The sequence below is a fragment of the Desmodus rotundus genome, chromosome 1 (assembly GCF_022682495.2).
Source record: "Desmodus rotundus isolate HL8 chromosome 1, HLdesRot8A.1, whole genome shotgun sequence".
Classification (NCBI taxonomy): Eukaryota; Metazoa; Chordata; class Mammalia; order Chiroptera; family Phyllostomidae; genus Desmodus; species Desmodus rotundus.
The window spans coordinates 88,255,481-88,275,050 of NC_071387.1; the positions used below are offsets into that span (position 1 = coordinate 88,255,481).

General features: G+C 41.3%; 1 protein-coding gene across 7 annotated transcripts in view; it reads right to left on the bottom strand.

The window, feature by feature from the left end:
- The window catches only part of DCUN1D3 (defective in cullin neddylation 1 domain containing 3), a 51,843-nt gene that overhangs the window by 32,012 nt on the left and 261 nt on the right, over positions 1–19,570 (bottom strand). Inside the window, exons 2-5 of one of the 7 annotated variants that reach the window (XM_045195474.3) lie at positions 18,334–18,443; positions 15,959–16,004; positions 15,777–15,857; positions 14,261–14,326 (exon numbers count right to left, since the gene is read on the bottom strand). The exons of 2 other annotated variants lie outside the window; for them this stretch is intronic. The gene's annotated coding sequence lies outside the window, so the exon portion shown is untranslated. Of the gene's footprint in view, positions 1–14,260; positions 15,858–15,958; positions 16,005–18,333; positions 18,444–19,298; positions 19,534–19,570 lie in introns of those variants that run through there. 4 more of the 7 variants (XM_045195473.3, XM_045195476.3, XM_045195472.3 and 1 more) reach the window with 4 other exon arrangements.

A 19,570-nucleotide genomic window follows, 5' to 3' on the forward strand; every position in this document is an offset into this window, starting at 1 on the left:
GAAATAAGCCAGGCAGTGAGGGACAAATACCATATCATCTCACCTTTAATTGGAACATAATAAATAGAAGAAAAAAGGAAACAAAATATAACCAGAGACATTGAAGTTAAGAACAATCTAACAATAGCCAGGGGGGAGTGGGGAGGGGACAGTGAGGAGAGGGGATTACAGGAACTACTATAAAGGACACATGGACCACATCAAGGGGGAGGGTGGAGGTGGGGGAGGGAGGGGGGTTCGGCTGGGGTGAGGTGCAGGGATGGGGAGAAAAGGCAGACAACTGTAATTGAATAAGAATAAAAAATTTTTTTAAAAAAGAAAAAAGAATCTTAGGTCCTGTTCTGTTTGGGCGTTCCATACTTTTGTTTCTGCAGTACCTTCTCCACCCCATACTTCATAAACTCTGATCCACTTGAAGAAGGAAAAGAAAGAAAATCCTAAAATCAGTGAGCATGACCATCAGTTCTTTTGGTCATTGATACCTTTGAAAGTGTGAACACAGTTTTAGACCCCAACACACACTCATACTCACACTCACACTCTGTTTCCTGTGACTGGGGACCATGAAATGATGTGCATCTTCTCAGAAGCATCTGTACTACAGCCCCACCCTCCCTCCACTCAACAGCAGCTGGTTCTGCAGCATGTGCCTTCTGGAAGAGCAGGCCATGCTCTGGGTGCAGAATGACTGGGCTTGTCCAGCCAGGCTCTGCTGTGCCCCAGCACACATCTAATCACCCTGTGCCTACACTTCCTCACCTGGAGGTTAGGGTAATCAGAGGGTCCTTGGTATCAGATGGGTCTCAGCTCAAACGCTGAGATACATTCCCTGTCCAATCTAAAGAATCGTCTCACTCTTATCCAGCACAGTACTTTATTTCCTCACAGCACAGGCCACTCTTACTCTCTGAAAATCGTATTTGTTGACTTATTATTGTCTGGTCCCCTACCAGAAAGTGAGTGCCTCAGGAACAGGAATTTTACCTGTCCTATTCTTTATCCTGTGTAATACTTTATCCTGTTCTCAGCTATGCTGCATAAGCAATATTTGATAAATAGCTGTTAAATGGATAATAATCACTGATATATACTGAGTACTTCTGTTGAAGGCACTAGTCCATGTACTTCAAATGCCTTAACTGATGACAAAATAAGTGACTCCAACATACTGAGCACTCTTCTTAGCAGTTATTTAGTACAGATGACCCTTGAACAACACAGGTTTGAACTGTATGAATACATTTACCTGGATTTTTTTTCAATAAATCTGTACTGCATTTTCTCTTACTTAGGATTTTCATAACAACACACCAATTCTGATTATATGACAATGTTACCAAATATTCAACAGCAAAGGGAATGGAGCCCTAAGGGTTCTTCGTTTCCTCTCAAGAACAGGTTCCTAAGGTTCAGTTTCTCCTGGACCCTGTCCTCCCAGTACTGCCCACCTCATCAATTCCCAGATGTGATACCAGCACAGCTTCTCGGCCAGTAGTATGTGTTCCTTCTCTCCTCGCTCAAGTGGACTTTCACCACTTTCACCACTTTCTCTTTTTGCTCAAACAGAACAAAAGCCAAACTGTGAAGTTAAAAAAGGCAGATGTCATCCTGTCATGCCTCCTTTGACCTGCACCTCAATCCCTTGGAGAAAATTCACATTAATAATGGCCATTAGTCCTGCCTCTGTTAGCAAGAAGTCCAGAGGGTATAGTGAAGTCATAGCTAAGTAGCATCCCAGGATGCTCCCAGGTTTGCCAATGGGTGAGCCTCAGTGAGAAACTCTCTGGTGCTGGTCTGAACTGCACCTTCTCTACCTCAGTTAACAAAGGAAACCCACTCAAAGTGTCTGCAGATACCAAGCAAAAGCCAGCAGCTTTTCTGAATACTGCATACTGAACTCAAAGGACTCACAGCCAGTTTTATACCCTGAGATATTGTATCTTATTCCACTCACATTTACTAAATTTGCTTGATAACAGAGAGGCTTTTAATTAAGGGTTGAAGCAGGCACCATTGTCAAAGATGATGAGAGATGTGGACCATCAAGTTCCTCCGTCTCTTCAGAACCACTGGAAATAATGGGCTATGTCTCAGATGACAGCAAGAAAAGGCCAAGAACTAAAGTCCTAATCAGGGCCATCAAAGCCAGATGCAGATGCCAAAAAGCCAGGGGCAGACTCCACCTCCACTGGCTGGCAGGTCCACACATTCTATTCTCCCGATGGAACACTCAGCTCCTGCGCCCCCCACCCCTGGGACTAGTAATAATATTTGGGATACCAACACCGGTGACTTTTCTAGGAGAATGTTTTACAAAAATAGAGCTTACAATTTTTGGCCTAAAGTAAAAAAGAAAAACAGCCAGAATTAGAAGTTTGTTTGAAAACAAAACATTGAAAAATTACAAATTTTAAGCACTGGTAGCTGGGGACAGGAATCACACTACCACATTTCTCAGTAAGTCAAAAAAATAGTGCAGGTTTGTTTCACACTGGATGGCCACAGTAACAGAATTAAGAAGTCCACCGGTGTCATGTAATGGAAAACCAAAGTGACATTTGCTGCAGGAGTGGCAGGAGTGACACAAATGAACAGCTATGGCAACTAACAAGATAGAAACATTAATATACCTTTTTTGAGACTAGTCAAAAAGAAAATGTTTGAAACTTTAATCATGACTCATTCTTCAGAAGTTATATCAGCTTAACAGAGGAAAAAAGCCTTCTAAGCTATTAATAAATCACTAAGTGAAATATCTCTGAATTTCTAACACCCATTCCTAATTAACATACCTTTTGTCAAAACAAAAGCCAAGTACAGGCATTTAATAGTAAGTTGCTACCCTTTCAGTTATGAGAATCACTCTGGTGGACCTAGATGGGAACAAAAATTAATCTTCAGGCCTAAATGGATAGTGTCATGATAATAAGATAATAAAGACCTCTCCAAAGGGCTTCTGGGTACCACAAATTATATAACAAATCCACTTCTGCCAGGCAGCCAGAATTAGCTCCTACTCACCTGCAGTACCACTCCGTATCAAAGTGGAAGGTAGAGTTAGCATCCCCCTGTGGTCCGGCAAAAGGCAGTGTTCTCACTACACATCAGTCTGCTGACATCAACTACTCATTGCAAAAGAAGTCAACCTCACAATCTTAAAACAACTTTGATACTTGCTTCTTCCCAGTCAAAAACTTTTTATAAATACAGGAGAGAAAAATATTTCATTAATAAGTTCTTCTGATTGAATTTTTAAAATCATCCATTATGACATTTTATTTGTTTCTATTACACATTCAAGGCTTAAATGCATTGTACATTTACTCCTACAGAACATAAACATTTGTGACTCTCAAGCACTCAAAAATGACACATACACAGAACAGAAAGGATGTCACTTTTTCAGTGACAGTATCTTTGATTGCCAGTCCCAGGAAGGCAGGGAGTGTGTATATGGTAACGTGAAAAGGGCTAAATTACACCAAACAACACTTTCTAAAGTACCAAATGAAAAATAAACACCTACTGTGTGCCTAGGGCACTGTGTAATTCTACCTACATGCACAGTACTAGCCTTTTTTACGTGATCGTGACTGCAAATACTTACATAAAGTTTACTATGTGCCAGTCTGTTTTCAAAACATTTTACACCTATCAACTAATCCAACAATAATACCCTATGAGTTAGGTATTGTCATCAGGATTTTATTATAGATGAGAAAACTGAGGCACTGAAAGTATAAGGAACTTGCCTTAGGGCACACAGTACCAAGTGGCAAAGCTAAAACTCAAACCCATGTTTTACTCTTTCTCAAAATTAAGGTTAATCCTTTTTAAAAATCTGGAAGTTTAAACTGACTCTTTCAAAAAAAAAAGTATACTACAATAGAATGGGGTTCTTTGTTTGGTATGCATAAGTCTTTCAGTCACTGCAAAATGACAGACTGAACTAGACCAGTGTCTTTCAAACTCTATCTGCAACCTTCAGTGAGAACACTTTACATACTGACCAAATATATCAATACATGGATAACTCAAAAGTTTCTTACAGCAGCACCCACTCTCAGTTCTATGATGAACTCTATACTTTTTCTTTTTGGCGGGTGGGGGGGATTGGTGTTAAATTATTGGTTATAACCTACTAATTAGATATGACCCACAGTAAGAAAATCTCAAGATCAAACTTAAAGACTTCCTCCAATGGCTTCATTGCGCCAGATACATCACTAGGCATTTTATAGCAGTTAATCCCCGCAGCTACTCTATGAGGTTGGTACTACTGATATTCCCCTTTTAGAGGTGAGAAATAAGCTCAGAAATAAAGCATCTTACTCAAGTTCCTACACTGTGGCACAGACAAAGTTCACCAAACATTCCATCTAGTCCCCTAGTTTCCCAGCTTTTTAGTTAGGTGGGGAAATATGCCTATTTTGGGCCAATAGGCTGTAGGCAGATGTGACACTTAAAATTTCCAAACCCAAGCACAGCTGGCATGTGACATCCCAGCCATCTTATCCCCTGTTATGGGGACCAAGACAGTCCATGACAGTTGAAGATACATCAGCCTGGCTCTCTAAGTGATTATATAAAGCAAGCACCCTTCAGCCTACGGACCCATGTGGATCGCGCAAGCAATAAACTTTTATCAGACTCAGACAAACTTTGTAAATTCTAACTCCTCAGTAATTCTACAGCTCAGGCCCCTGCCATCTTTACTGTAGTACCCTCACAAATAGTTTAATCTACTCTTTTCTCCAATCTCTCTGCCACTGAACTGTTCTAAAATATACATACCCACACACATGCTCCAAAGGAGTATGCCATTATTTAATAGTACCCCTTTACCTATACAATAAAACTCAAACTCAACAAAGCACACAAGGCCCTTCTGAATTTGGCCTTGACTCCTGTCATTCTGCCCCTCATTCCACAGGCAACTGGAAACATCTGCCAGTCCCAAGATGCCATGGCCCCTTGTGCAGCTCTAGTTTCACACATGCTGTTACCTCACCTCTGCTTGGAAGGTCTCCTTACTCTCTAGTGTTGGCCTTTCAAGCCCAGTTCAGACTTTACCTCCCACAGGACTCCTCTCCTGTCCTAGATACTCTCTGTCCCTCCACACCTTCCATGACAGTACTTATACTTTTTAGTACTGACTTTACAATTTCTAATTGTTCTAATGTCTGTAATTGTTAGGTGTCTTTTCCTACCACACCATAAATGTCCTTAAAAACCAGATCCACAATAGGCACTCACATTTATTGGTATAAGTGGCAAAACATAAAAATATTTCTTTTTCCTGAAACATCATGTATCCAATCCTAGGGTCAGCCCTTAAGTAAAATTCAGACTTATACTTCACTTTGAATTCAATAGTGAGGAACTCAAATTTGGAGGCCACATTTTTCTAGCTTACAAGACTGCTTTACTGCTTTTCAGTTTCAGAAGTCCCCTATGAATGACCCATATTCTGTCTGGGAAAGCTGGCTTATTGCTCACATACATCTAACTTGAGAACTACCATAGTCTGGTTCTTAGAAAAAACTTGTATCTATAGTGAAAGCTTGAGAACTGTTAAAGTGTGTTTTTAAAAGCTGTGTTCTATTAAGCTGCTATTGTAATAAAAAACTCTTTTGCTTAAGCGGGTGGTCAGAAGTACTAAATACTGGAGACCCTCATAGCTTGGTATTGAATGAATCGATTTATCTACTATGCAAATAGTAAAGCTAGAAACCAGAAAGGGGGGAGCTTAGGCTAAACTGCTCAGAGGGAAGGAAAAACTGTTCCCTTCCAAATGTGGAAAGAGCAACTAGACAGGTTTTTACCTGTTACATAAATTTTTATTATCTCTTTCTGCCAGGCCAAGCAAATGGTTGTGAGTTAGAAACTTAGAAATGCAAATGCTCTGATAAATTAAGCAATTCCAGTTCTTTGCCTGGAGTGGTTTAAAGAAAGTGTTAAAGAAAGTCTTCAATTACACATTATTATTTTTTTACTTGAAGTAACCATAAAATTTCCAGTTTCCAACAACCTGAAAGGGCTTTATTGTAGAAATGAAAAGACTGCAGATAAATTACAAGGTTAGTCTGTCCTAAGAAGACCAGAGTGAGTGGTACTGGAAACATGTAAGAATGGCTAGAAATGATCTGACTCCACCACTGTGTGTGTACATCTCTTATTTTGATCTAAGTTATATTTAATCTTTTCAAATGTGTGGCCTTGAATGCTTATACATGGACATTATACTGCCATAGAGATAATTATTTGTAGGATACGGAAAGAATATTACTTCCTGTGGCTCTCATCTTCAAAAGTCCAACTACTCAGCTGCCTATATAGGAGATCTTAACCAAGACTAATTGATCCAATGGGAATTTCCCAAGAGAAGGAAATTAACAACCTCACTCTGGCTTTGCAAATCCTAGTCTACAGACCAAGGGCAAATGTCACAACTCCCACCTATCCCTCCTCAGAATTTCTCCAGACTTACCAGCAATTATCTATAAATAATAACAACTGTTTCGGAAACCTGACATCTACCTTGTGTAAGGAGGTCTTGTGGGTCTGTGAAAAGCATGAACATCATGAAATAGATTTTAGTGGGAAGAGATTTTTAATCCTGCAAAATATACCCGAGTAAAGACTTTTCCCCTTCCCCAGTGCACCTTGAGTGCACCTCCACATTTGTTTTATTTTGACTGCTCATTTTACCTCTCAAGACCCCACTGTTATCAGTGATATGGCAGACAATGAAATGAAATTTTAAATAAAGATTGCCTCAATGTTTGACTTCACTTTAGGGCTCAATCACATTGTATCTTTTTTTTTTTTTTAAGATTTTGTTTATTTATTTTTAGAGAAAGGGGAAAGGAGGGAGAGAAACCTCAATGTGTGGTTGCCTCTCACGCACCCCCAACTGGGGACCTGGCCCACAACCCAGGCATGTGCCCTGACTGGGAATCAAACTGGCGACCTTTCAGTGTGCAGGCCAGTGCTCAATCCATTGAGCTACACTAGCCAGGGCTCACACTGTAACTTTAGAGCAGTTTCCAGCAAGAAGTAATGTACAGGTCATTAAGACAGGGCAGAGTCATAGCCTTCCAGAACCTAGAATATACGCACTGGCATGCATTCAAGAGAGGGGTGGCTTTTTGTCCCACCTAAAAGTCAGAACACAAACTCCTAGCATGGGGTGTTCCAACACTAAAGGAAGGAAGGAACTAAAGATCATCCCAGGCTTTGGGGAAACTGCTAATGATGAAAGTGAAAGCAGTAGTATTCATTTTTCATTATTAAAAAAGCTACACTACTAACATCTACCATATTTTAAAATCTACATAATCTAGTTATAGGTGTTTTCACCACAAATACACAAATAGAAATTTGTCAATTTGCTTAAATGGATTTACTAAATCCATTTAGTTAATCCAACTGGTCTCTCTCCACACTGTCCATCCCACAAAGACTTCATGAAGGTGGGGCACTGCACCAGAATTACTGAACCTTAGAAATGTCAGCCACTCCAATACAACCTTTATGATCTTAGATATCTGTTTAACACCCCAATGATTGTCTACCTAATACTTTTCTTTAAAGCTTTAAAAATTAATCTCTATTGTAACATCATCCTAAAAATCACTGTCCTTGGAGGTCACAGATCTGATATGCTAATTATTTTCATTAATACACATAAAAATACAGAACAGTAAAAGTGTTCATCAAAGTACCACCCCAAAATTATCTCACATACCATCAACAGTACAAAAAAACACTCTTGAGTGTTCTTTCAAGCAGCACATACACAAAAAATGTAGTCAAAGCCACAATGAGAAAATGATTTAGTCCCAAATATTTTTTTTTAATTGAATTTATTGGGTTGACACTGGTTAATAAAATTATTTTGGTTTCAGGGGTACAATTCTACAATACATCATCTGTATATTTTATTGCATGTTCACCACCCCTCAAGTCAAGTCTCCTCCATCACCACTTATCCCCCCTCTAACCTCTTTTACCTCCCCCCATCACCATGCTGTTGTGTAAGAGGGTTTTCTTTTCTTTTTTTGCTTAATCCTTTCACCTTTTTCACCCAGTTCCTCTACAACCTCCAACAGCTGTCAGGCTATTCTCTGTATCTATGAGTCTGCTTCTGTTTTGTTCACTACCTTCTTTTCTTCATTAGATTCCACATAAGTGAAATCATATGGTACTTATCTTTCTCTGACTGGCTTATTTCACTTAACATTCTCCAGGTCCATTCAGGCTATCACAAAAGGTAAGATTTCCTTCTTGTTTATGGCTGAATAGTATTTCATTGTGTAAATATATCATAGCTTTTTTATCCACTCATCTACTTCTGGGCTGCTGGGCTGCTTCTAAATCTTGGCTATTGTAAGTAATGCTGCAATGAACATAAGGATACAAATACATTCTCTTGAATTAAATGTTTTGAGTTTCTCTGGATATACAAGTACTTCCAGAAGTGGAATTACTGGGTCATAAGGCAGATCCAATTTTAATTTTCTGAGGTTAACTCCATACTGCTTTCCACAGTGTAGTCCCAAATGCTTTAAATCACACAACACAGTATCAGAGAGCCCATTCTCAAAGACCGTCTTGACCAGCTGAAATAAATCTATTGTTTCCTTCCCAAAGTCTCATGTGGTTTTGCCCAACTCACTGAACCTCAAAGCATACTGCCAAAGACAAAAACTTTTTCTAAATCAATTTCCTATTGTTTGATTCAGCAGAATCCTAGACCCTGAACCTGCACCCCATCCCACGCCCTGCCCGCATTGCTATACCTTGCGTGTTCTGCAGGATTCCAGGAGAAAGATTTTCTATCTCTGGGTTTTAGGCTAGCTTTGAAAACAGGGTGGAAGTTTCCATTACAGAGTCATTCCTCTATTTTCCAGATACCCAGAGCAGGTTTTATTTTCAAATGATAGAAAACCTGTGTCTACTGTGTGCCTAGCAATGTTTCATACAATGTCCCATACATCCCCCTACAAGGGGAGAAAAAAGTATAGTTTTGGGGAGCTATCAATCCAGGTGAGCTTAGCCATGCATGCATGTAGCTAGTAAGAATTAATGTTATTAAATTTTTAATTATATGCCAGGCACTATGCCATATCCTTCAAGTGCACTACCTTATTGAATCCACGAGACAATTTACTGTGATAACCCTCATTTTACACTTAAAGGAAATGCGGCTTAGAGACCTTAGGTGGCTTGTCCAAAGAAAAGTGACAAGATGGTGGTAGAGTTCAGACTCAAACCCAAACTGACTGTAGCCTGACACTCTTAACCAATGCACCATGTACACCCTACTCTTTTTACAGTCACTAAAAGAAAACATGGAGAACCAAGATGGCAGCGTAGGTAGACACACTGCGCCTCCTCGCACAACCAGAATTGACAGAAAATCGAACAGCAAGGAAGTCCGACACCAAGGAGATAAAAAATAAACATTCATCCAGACTGGTAGGAGGGGCGGAAACAGGCAGCCGGGGCAGAAAGGACTCGAGTTGCCCTGGCGGGACCGAGACTGGCGGAGTGTGGGATGAACGGGGCAGGAGTCTGACCACTAGCAGACCCCACGGCCCCACATTCGTGCATAGATAAACCAGGAGGAACAGCGGGGGAGCGAAGTAGACCATGCAACCCGGGGCTCCAGTGCAACGAAATACAGCCTCAAACCTCTGAGTGAAAACACCCGTGGGGGTTGGGGCGGCAGCAGGAGAAACTCCAGCCTCACAGGAGAGGTGGTTGGAGAGACCCACAGGAGCCTAGGGCGTGCAAAAGCCCACCCACTCGGGAATCAGCACCAGAGGGGCCCAATTAGATTGTGGGTAGCACAGGGAGTGACTGAAATCCGGCAGAGAGTGAAGCAGGCGCCATTACTCCCTCTCGGCCTCTCCCCCACGTACAGCGTCACAGCACAGCGACCAGAGTTACCCTGCCCCGGGGAACACCTAAAGCTCCGCCCCTTTAAGTAACAGCAGCACCAAGACATTAAAAAAAAAAAAAAAAAAGGTCCAAATGACAGAACACTTCAAAGCTCCAGAAATAATTCAACTAAGCAGAGAACAGATAGCCAACATATCAGATGCACAGTTCAAAACACTGGTAATCAAGAAGCTCACAGAATTGGTTGAATTTGGTCGAAAACTAGATGAAAAAATGAAGGCTATGCTAAGAGAGACAGGAAAATGTACAGGGAACCAATAGTGAGGCGAAGGAAACTGGGACTCAAATCAATGGTGTGGACCAGAAGGAAGAAAGAAACATCCAACCAGAAAAGAATGAAGAAACAAGAATTCGGAAAAATGAGGAGAGGCTTAGGAACCTCCAGGACATCTTGAAACGTCCCAACATCCAAATTCTAGGGGTGCCAGAAGGAGAAGAGGAAGAACAAAAAATTGAAAACTTATTTGCACAAATAATGAAGGAGAACTTCCCTAATCTGGCAAAGGAAACAGACTTCCAGGAAGTCCAGGAAGCTCAGAGAGTACCAAAGAAGCTGGACCCAAGGAGGAACACACCAAGGCACATCATAATTACATTACCCAAGGTTAAACAGAAAGAGAGAATCTTAGAAGCAGCGAGAGAAAAGGACAGTTACCTACCAAGGAGTTCCCATAAGACTGTCAGCTGATTTCTCAAAAGAGACCTTACAGGCAAGAAGGAGCTGGAAAGAAGTATTCAAAGTCATGAAAGGCAAGGACCTACATCCAAGATTGCTCTATCCAGCAAAGCTATCATTTAGAATGGAAGGGCAGATAAAGTGCTTCTCAGATAAGGTCAAGTTCAAGGAGTTCATCATCACCAAGCCCTTATTATATGAAATGGTAAAGGGACTTATCTAAGAAAAAGAAGATAAAAAATATGAACAGTAAGAATGACAGCAAACTCACAGTTATTAACAACCACACCTAAAACAAAAACAAAAGCAAACTAAGCAAACAACTAGAACAGGAACAGAACCACAGAAATGGAGCTCACATGGAGCGTTATCAACAGGGGAGTGGGCGGGGGAGGGGGGAAAGGTACAGAGAATAAGTAGCATAAATGATAGGTGGAAAATAGACAAGGGGAAGGTAAGAATAGTGTAGGAAATGTAGAAGCCAAAGAACTTATAAGTATGACCCATGGACATGAAGTATAGGTGGGGAATGTGGGAGGGAGGGGGTGGGCAGAATGGAGTGGAATGGGGGGGGGGAATGGGACAACTGTAATAGCATAATCAATAAATATATTAAAAAAATAAAGGAAAACATGAATTCTGTATACCCAATGCCTTTTCTTAAAAGATGTTATTTATTTATTTTTTAAAGAGGGGGGATGGAGGGAGAAAGAGAGGGAAACATCAAAGTGAGAGAGATACATGGATAGGTTGCCTCTTGCACACCTCCAACTGGGGACCTGGACTGCAACCTCGGCATGTGCCCTGACTGGGAACCAAACCTGCAATCTTTCAGTTTGCAGGCCTGCACTCAATCCACTGAGCCACACCAGCCAGGGCTGTATACCCAGTACCTGATAGTGAGTTCACTTCTTGCATTATGGAGGTCTAGAGCTAGTGCAATTTGAAGTTCAAGAATATATACCATTCTGGAGTATTAATGTGGTATAATAAAAAATATATTTGGTCTTTGTCCCCAGTTCCAACTAAAGCCCCTAAAATCCTCGGAACTTCCTTACAGATAGGAATGCCCTTTGTTATTCATAAGGCCCACAGTGGAGTTCATGCTAAAGATGTGACTCAGGGTGTGACCCAAGAAGAGGATCTGGCCATACCAGAAAAAGCCGGCACAGGATTAGAAAGTGGAAACTTTCAGTGCCACCTCCAGGCCACAGGGGCGGGAAAGGTGGCTGAAGTTCAATCACCAATTGCCAGTATTTTAATCTAATTGTGCCTACATATAGGAACCACAGTTGAAACTGAACAAGGGTAGGGGAACTTCAGGGTTGGTGAACACATTCAGGTACTGAGGCTGGTATGCCCAGAGGTGAAACAGAAGCTCTGTGCCCCCAATTCCTACCATGCCCTATGCATCGCTTCCATTTGGCTGTCCCTGAGTAGTATCCTTGACAATGAAACTGTAATCCTAAATATCATGCTTGCCTGAGTTCTGAGTGTCACATATTCTAGCAAATCATCCCGGGCAAGAGGTATCATGGGAACTCCCAAATTTGTAGTCTGCCAGGCAGAAGTGCAGGTAACTTGGGGCTATCTCATATTTGTGGCTAGTATCTGAAGTGGGGCAATCTTGTGAGACTGAATCATTAACTTGTGGGGTCAACACTAACTCCAGGCAGTCTGTGTCAGAACTGAATTGAATTGAATTGCTGCTGAACATTCAGTTGGAGTCAAGAGAATTGTTGGAATGATATAATTAACAACCTCAAAAAAAAAAAAAAAAAAGAGTCCATGTTAAAACCAACCTAACAGATACTTTAAAAGTCACTTCACTGCTTGATCTAATCATTAAGTCCACTGTTATTACCAATTCAGAGTTCTGCTTGATGTTTTCAGCGCTAGTAGGAATTCTTGCCCTATGGAGAGATCCACAAGTAACTGGTAAAACAACATCTCTTTTAAAAGAAGACCAAAAAACTAATTTCACCTGCTACAGAATGTTGTATAAGTGTGAAGTTAAAACTGATTTATTAATCATTTTAATTATGTTTTATTTCACATATATTATAGATCCCATGGGATAATTATCTATTACCTCAATAGTTACATGTAACTGGTCCCTGTGGATAGCAGACATTGTTAAATGACAATGGACACCGTCTTGTATTTGCCTCAACATGTACTTGAAACCAAACTCGAATGGACCCAGGGGCATGACAGTCCCTCTTATTTACCAACTTCTGTCAAAAATAAAGTCAAAGGAGCCAGATCTCAAAAAAAATTAGGCTAGTATTCCATAAACTGTCAATCATGACTAACACGTCAATCTTGAAGATCAATCTGTTCAAACCAGCCTCTGAGTTCCTTCATACCTCCCTCCCCATCAGGAATAGAAATTCTAGTCAAACTGTGGTCAGGGCTACTGATTACTCAACTCTACAGGCCCCCAGCCCCCTCCTTGTGAATGGTGTTCCCTGGAGTTGGGCCATCTTCTAGGCCTACTCCTTCCCCACCCACCCTTCCCACAGCAAGTGCCATTGTGAGCATTTTTGACACACTTCCAGCTGGACCATGAAGGACATTTCTCTTCACCCTATACACCCAGTCTATAATACCATCATCACCACCACCACCTCCTCCCCCTCCCCCACAATAAAAGCCCACTATCCAACTGCCTCTAGACAGGTCTTCAGACTTTTCTCTTTCAGTGTTAGGAAACCCCCAAGCAAGATTCTCCTTATCATAGACATCAGCTACAATCAACTGTTTTGAATAAATGACCGGAGAAGTGACTAGTTATTTCAAAGTAAAACTGACTAGAAGAAAAAGAACCACGGAAATACTTTTTTTTAAATCCTCACCCAAGGATATGTTCATTGATATTTTTTAAGGGTGGGGAGAAAAGGAAGGAAGGGAAAAAGAAAAATATCGATGTGAGAGAAAAATATTAATCAGTTGCCTCTAGTACATGCCTCAACAGGGGATCGAACCCGCAATCTAGGTATGTGCCTTGAGCCAGAATCGAACCTGCAATCTTTTGGTGTTCGAGATGATGCTCCAACTAACTGAGCTACCTGGCCAGGGCCATGTAAATATTCTTTAAAACGGACACAAGAATATTCACTATATCATTCCTCACTCTTGACTTCTACTCACTTAGAAGAAAATGTCACAACTGAGAAAAATGCTTTCTCTGAGGACCAGGGACTTGCAGCTTGTGCATGATCCTGCTACCAGGATCCTCATGGCAGTGGTCCTCTCAGCCTTCCCCTCCTGTCTAAAGAATACCCACTGGTAGTCATCACGTAGAAACAAAGCAAGTATTCAACTGAAAATAAATTTGCTTCAAATTTAAAAAAGGAGGTGGCCACTATAGTTATTTCCACGGAGCTGTTTGAAAGCTGTCTGTCAATGGGTATACGTGCTTTTCCCTGTTCAGATTCCAGAGCAGGTCACTGGGAAGAGGCAGTATTCAACTCGGCATTTTGCAAAGGTGTTCTCCACAGCAGGCCCACTAGCTTAGCTTAAGAACTTGGAGTGATAAAGACTCAACTCCTATTTAAAATACCTACTGTCACTTTCAGAAATGGTCTGAGGAAAAAAAGGCCAGCTACTTACTAGTACCACTACCCATTAATAACTTCACTTTGCATATGCTTCAAAGACGGTTCGAGCGTATCTTTTCTGAAAAAGAAGAGTAGTTTGTTACATAATGTTTGGATTCAATTAAACTCAAACCAACTCTAAGGTTCCAACAATGACATATATGAGGCAGTGTAAATGATTAATCAAAATTAATGCAGTGAAGGCCTGAGTCTAGTCCTGTAGCTGGCAGTACCTTGCTCTGTAACTTTAAAGCAAGTTTCCTGCCTTTCTAGATTTCCATTTCCCTACTAAATCAATACTTTTCAACTTGTTTTCAGTCTCAAAATACTCTATTCAACTGAAATCTCATGGGGAAATCCAATATAACAATATTAAAATAACTTTCAGAGTGAAGCATAGTGAGGTGAAATGAAGACATCAAAGCCCGCTCATCCCTGCATTCCCTAGCAATGACCCCTGAGAGGGGTCCCTAAAGCCCAGTTTGAAAAATATGACACTAGCTATATTCTAAGTTTTTTTCAGGGTCTTTTTCCTGCTTCTTGCTAAACTGGAGAAAGAGGAATGAACTGCATTCAATATACTTAATGCTATGACTTGAGTCTTATTCAGAATCAAAATTATAGGTCATACGCCAAGCCACTTTAGGCAAAAACTGCAGAGTCTAAACCCTTCACCAACTGAGGACAGCTGAAAGCTATAACTAAAGTCTGCTGTCATGACAGGATGGAAACAATCTGCTACTCAGGTAAGGGAGCAAATGTTTCTGACAGTCTTCTTGACTAACAAGCAGAGACTGGAGCAGTGGTTACAAAAAAGTGCTAAACAAACATCCCCCAAAAATGAGAAGTCCTACACTGTGCAGTGTCGCTATCCAAGATCCTCAGTCACCATATCTAGTCTAGATCTACAGGCCTCAGTGACAGAATTGTTTCCAGTCTTCATGAGCCCTCCAGCAGAGCAGGGCAGAACAGGAAATAGATGAGGCTTCCCAACGGTATGCAACCTAAGCTTCCATGCTGCAATTCAGCCAGAAACCCAACAATCTAGCACAGCTCACAGGACACTCCAGAGCAGGCCAAGCCCTCAGGACGAACCATCAACAAGATGCTCTGCCAACCCCTGCAATCAGGTTGGTATGGGGTGAAGCGCTAGCTATAGGTGGCTTATTTTGCCACAACAAAAGCAAATCACAATGGAAGAATGATTTACTGAGCTTCCTTATTTTGATGTACAGTATTAAAATAAGGTCTCATTTGCACCATTTTAAAAATCACTTGGCATTTTGCCCCTCCCATTTTCTCCTTTCAACATCACAACTTTGAAGAATTAAGAGTTTGAGCCACTTCCAATGTTTTCTCTTGTCACTTCACTAAATTATGTTAAATTCTATTTTGTATTTATTTGCCAATCAAATGCTCAGGTGCTGTGGTAATCTCCTTGTAAACCCCCAAAGAAACAGGACCCTCCATTACCTAAAAAAACAGACAGGAGAACTAGTGAAACTTGATTTTAATTCAAAGACACTAACTCAATTAAGCACAATGTTCTACTGTGCAAAGAGCTTCGGAACATTTAGGAAGAACTGATCCTGGTTCACTGGTATCAACATCTGTAAACAGATACAAAAAGGTAATTAAGTTATCAGGAGCTAGGGAAATAAGAGTTAACAAGTAATTATCACTGTTTCAATCTGAGTTACCCCATCTTCACCTCAGATCAACTGGCAGCCAGTGTGCAACTCCATTATGCAGCACACCTACCAAAACAGTAGCAAAATCAAATTAATTTAAGTCATCTAATGCAATGCAAAATACCCACAACTCTAATAGCAAGTGGCATCAATCCAAAAGCCCTCAGAGTTTAAGAAACAAATTCATTGGTACCCTAGGAAAAAAGCCTAGTTCCTAGATTCTAAATTCATTTAGAATTGTGGAGTCTTTCCCCAGACACATTTAGTGCCAAATGTAGAAATCAATGGCTTCTCCCTGTGTTCAAGTCCCCTCCTACCTATCCAATGCTCTTTAGGAAATTAAAGTCTCCAAACTGGCTAAGGAAATCTCAGCCAACAGGATTTTTTCATACATGAGTTATAATAAACCACTGAAATAAAGATGAATAGAGCACATCTTAATAATCTATTGATCAGAGCATGTATAGCCCAGCATCAGGACACAAAGTCCAAAATTCTATTACCTAGGCCAAAACCAAATTATTCATATATTTTATATATAATTTATTTATGTGCGTGCATGTATACACACACACATATACACGGTGGGAAGAGCGCCAAAAATAAATACATAGAATGGAATTATCTTCTGAAGGGCAGGCCCCTTACAGTACAGGCTCCCCCCACTAGGTGAGTATTCTAGGAACCCATCTGTATCAGTGTACCCACTGGTGGTATTGTGAGAGGCTGTGTTCAGCTTCAGTGAATTTTTTTGAAGACTCTTTCAACACATTTGCCCAATTCATGATGGGTGACTTAAGAGCGCACCTGCCCACATCACACTGAATGTTCAGCAGTTTTTGACCAAAAACAGCATAAGCCTCCAAGCCCTACCCTCCCTATTCACCTAATCTCACCCCTGCATGACTTTTTTTTGATGAATGACCCCAACAAAAGGCAAAAGTCAGTTACATCCCTTAGTTACACGCCAGTCCAAAGATGCAGGCACAGTGGGACTAGGCCCATAATAGTCATTTATCTAATGGAATTCATGGAGTGAACTTTTAGCACCAAACACATCTCAGCTGGGTGTTATTAGCCATCAGACTGACCAGACATGAGTGGAAATATTGCAACATAAAACCTGTCTCCCTACAAAAACCAACTTCAACTTAGATCTTGATGGTCATCTTTACAGACCAACCGGGGCATATTATTATCACCTGCCCAACCTTCAACCCTAAATTCATAAACAGCTAGAAGCAAAGGAGGATTCATATACTAAAACACATTCAGGGTTCTTGTTATGCAGTTTTAAATAGCAGCATGTAAGACAAAAATCCTGTAAGGAAAAAGGTATGCTCTCAATTGAATATCCACTGAATTATGAACACAGAGCTTGAGCTTTAGCTGTCAGAAAAGACCCAGGTAACCACCACCTCCTCCTCTCCCAGTCTCAGTAGGGTGACTTTTTTGATTGTTTGTTTGAGTAGCCCATCAGTACCGACAAAACAGTAAGAGATAAGACTCTAGCAAAGGCTATAGAAAGAATCAAAACGATTCTCTATTTCTTTTTCTGTCTTATTTGCCCAGCCTCTTCCTCTCTGACTTAGGCTCTTTTCATTCTCCCTTTTGCTCACTAGGCTCTGGTTATTACTGCTGCCCTTTCCCTGTCTTCCCCCTTCTTCCCACCTCCTCTCCACCCCACCCCTCTCCTCCCAGTCCTCAGAAACTTGCCAAAGTCACTCCAGCCAGTTTCCAAACTACCTACCTAGTCCCAGAACCCAGGAGGCACCTCCCTATGCTGGCTACTTTTTAGACACCTCCTCAGGAAGTTGTTCCTTGACTGTATCCCAATCACCTTCTATCACATCACTCTTGTTTTCTTTGGCACTCATCAAATCTGATTTGTTTATTGATTATGTGTTACTACCCCAATGTAAGCTGCCTGAAAGTGGACATTATGCTTATGTTCATCTTTGTATTCCAGCACCCGAAACATCAGCTATATAGCCATTCAAAACTGCTTATTGAATGAATGAATTCTGGACCTTTTATTCAATTCCAGATCAATTAAGGTGAGAGCAGCAGTCATTCTTTTCTTTTGTTGCATTTTTGTGAAACACCTAAACATGCTGTCACTCACTGGTACAATCAAAGCATTTAAACTCAAGTCATATAGAGCCAGGATTCATGCACTCTTTATAACCAAAGGATCCCAAAATTAGATACTATCTCTTAACGTTCTTCAGAAAACAGAGTTCCAAATTCAACAGAGGATTTCCAAAGAAAATATCAACAACGAAATATGAGTCATTACACTTCACTGTGAAATCCCTGTGACAGGATGAAGGAGCAAGCACACTACTTGGAGACTTTTTTTTTTTTTTAACGAAAAGAACATCAATAAACAGACCTTTTCAATCATTCTTTGCTTTCTTCAAATAATTTTTTCACATCTGTCATTGGTTTGTGTTCTTCTTTAAAACAAAACTGAACAGATTACATTTTCCAATTAAAAACCACCTATACAAAAAGAATCAGCAAGATAAAATGGACATTAGTACAAGCCAATTGTGTCACTGAAGACCTGTGTGCCAGACACACAAATGGAGAAAAACGTAAAAGAGCTCTGTCCAGTAATATGGGGTTTTCTTTTCTCTGAAGTGCATCAAGAGTGGATGGAGAGAAACACAGAAATCCAGAATTAGCCTAACATCAAATCATTTTGAAAAGAGCAGACAAAATGTAAACTCCTCACAATTAAAGTATTTAGAGCAAGAGCCTGGGCTATGATGCTATATGTAGAAACCCTTGCAAGGGCTGTGGAATTCCAGTATTCACTTGAGAAAATGCTCATCTGAAGCGGGAGCTACTACCAGGCTTTGAGAGGTACCCTCGACGTGACACAGCCTGTAGGAAGTATTTACAAAGCTTGCATTTAAGATCTAGATGGAGGCTGAACACCGAATTCAAAAGAGGTGACCAAGGTACCCAAGTGCCGCAAAAGGGCGGGGGGGGGGGCGCCCTCAATTACCACCTAACGGGACAGAACTATCGTGAATAAAAGGGGTGTATTGGGGAGGGGAGTGTGGAGTGAGGGGAAATGGGGAAAAAAATACATTTGTCACCCCGTCCCACTTCCTATTCCTATACAGTCAAAGCCTCCAGCTCTACTACTTCGGGTACAGATGGTTATCGTTTACAGCAAAGGTGCAGAGCAAGGCCTTCAGGTCTGAGCCCCTTAATTCTCAGAGCTGTTAATGATTAAAGAGGTTGGGGGTGGGGACGAAAATGAGGGCGGAGGGAGTTGGAGATTCACCCACCACCACCCGCTTGGTCTCCCACCTCCCGTCTAGACTCCTACCTCCCAGCGCTTACCCGGGGCACAGGACCAGAGTCTGCACCACTTCCAGGGCAGCTCCGGCCCCCAAACCCTAGGTTGGGGGATGCTGGCGGTGAGGAGGCAGGGACAGTAGGTTAAGTTTTCTGAGCCCTGAGGCTGACACGCCACAGGCTCCCCTCACCTCCTCTCCTTCCAGATGAACGAGTCCAGACAAGGAGCTGACTACCACTCCTACCCTTACCCCCGCCTTTTTCCGAGGTACCCAACCCCCGCCCCTTCAGCACTCAACGCTCCCCCCTTTTCCTCG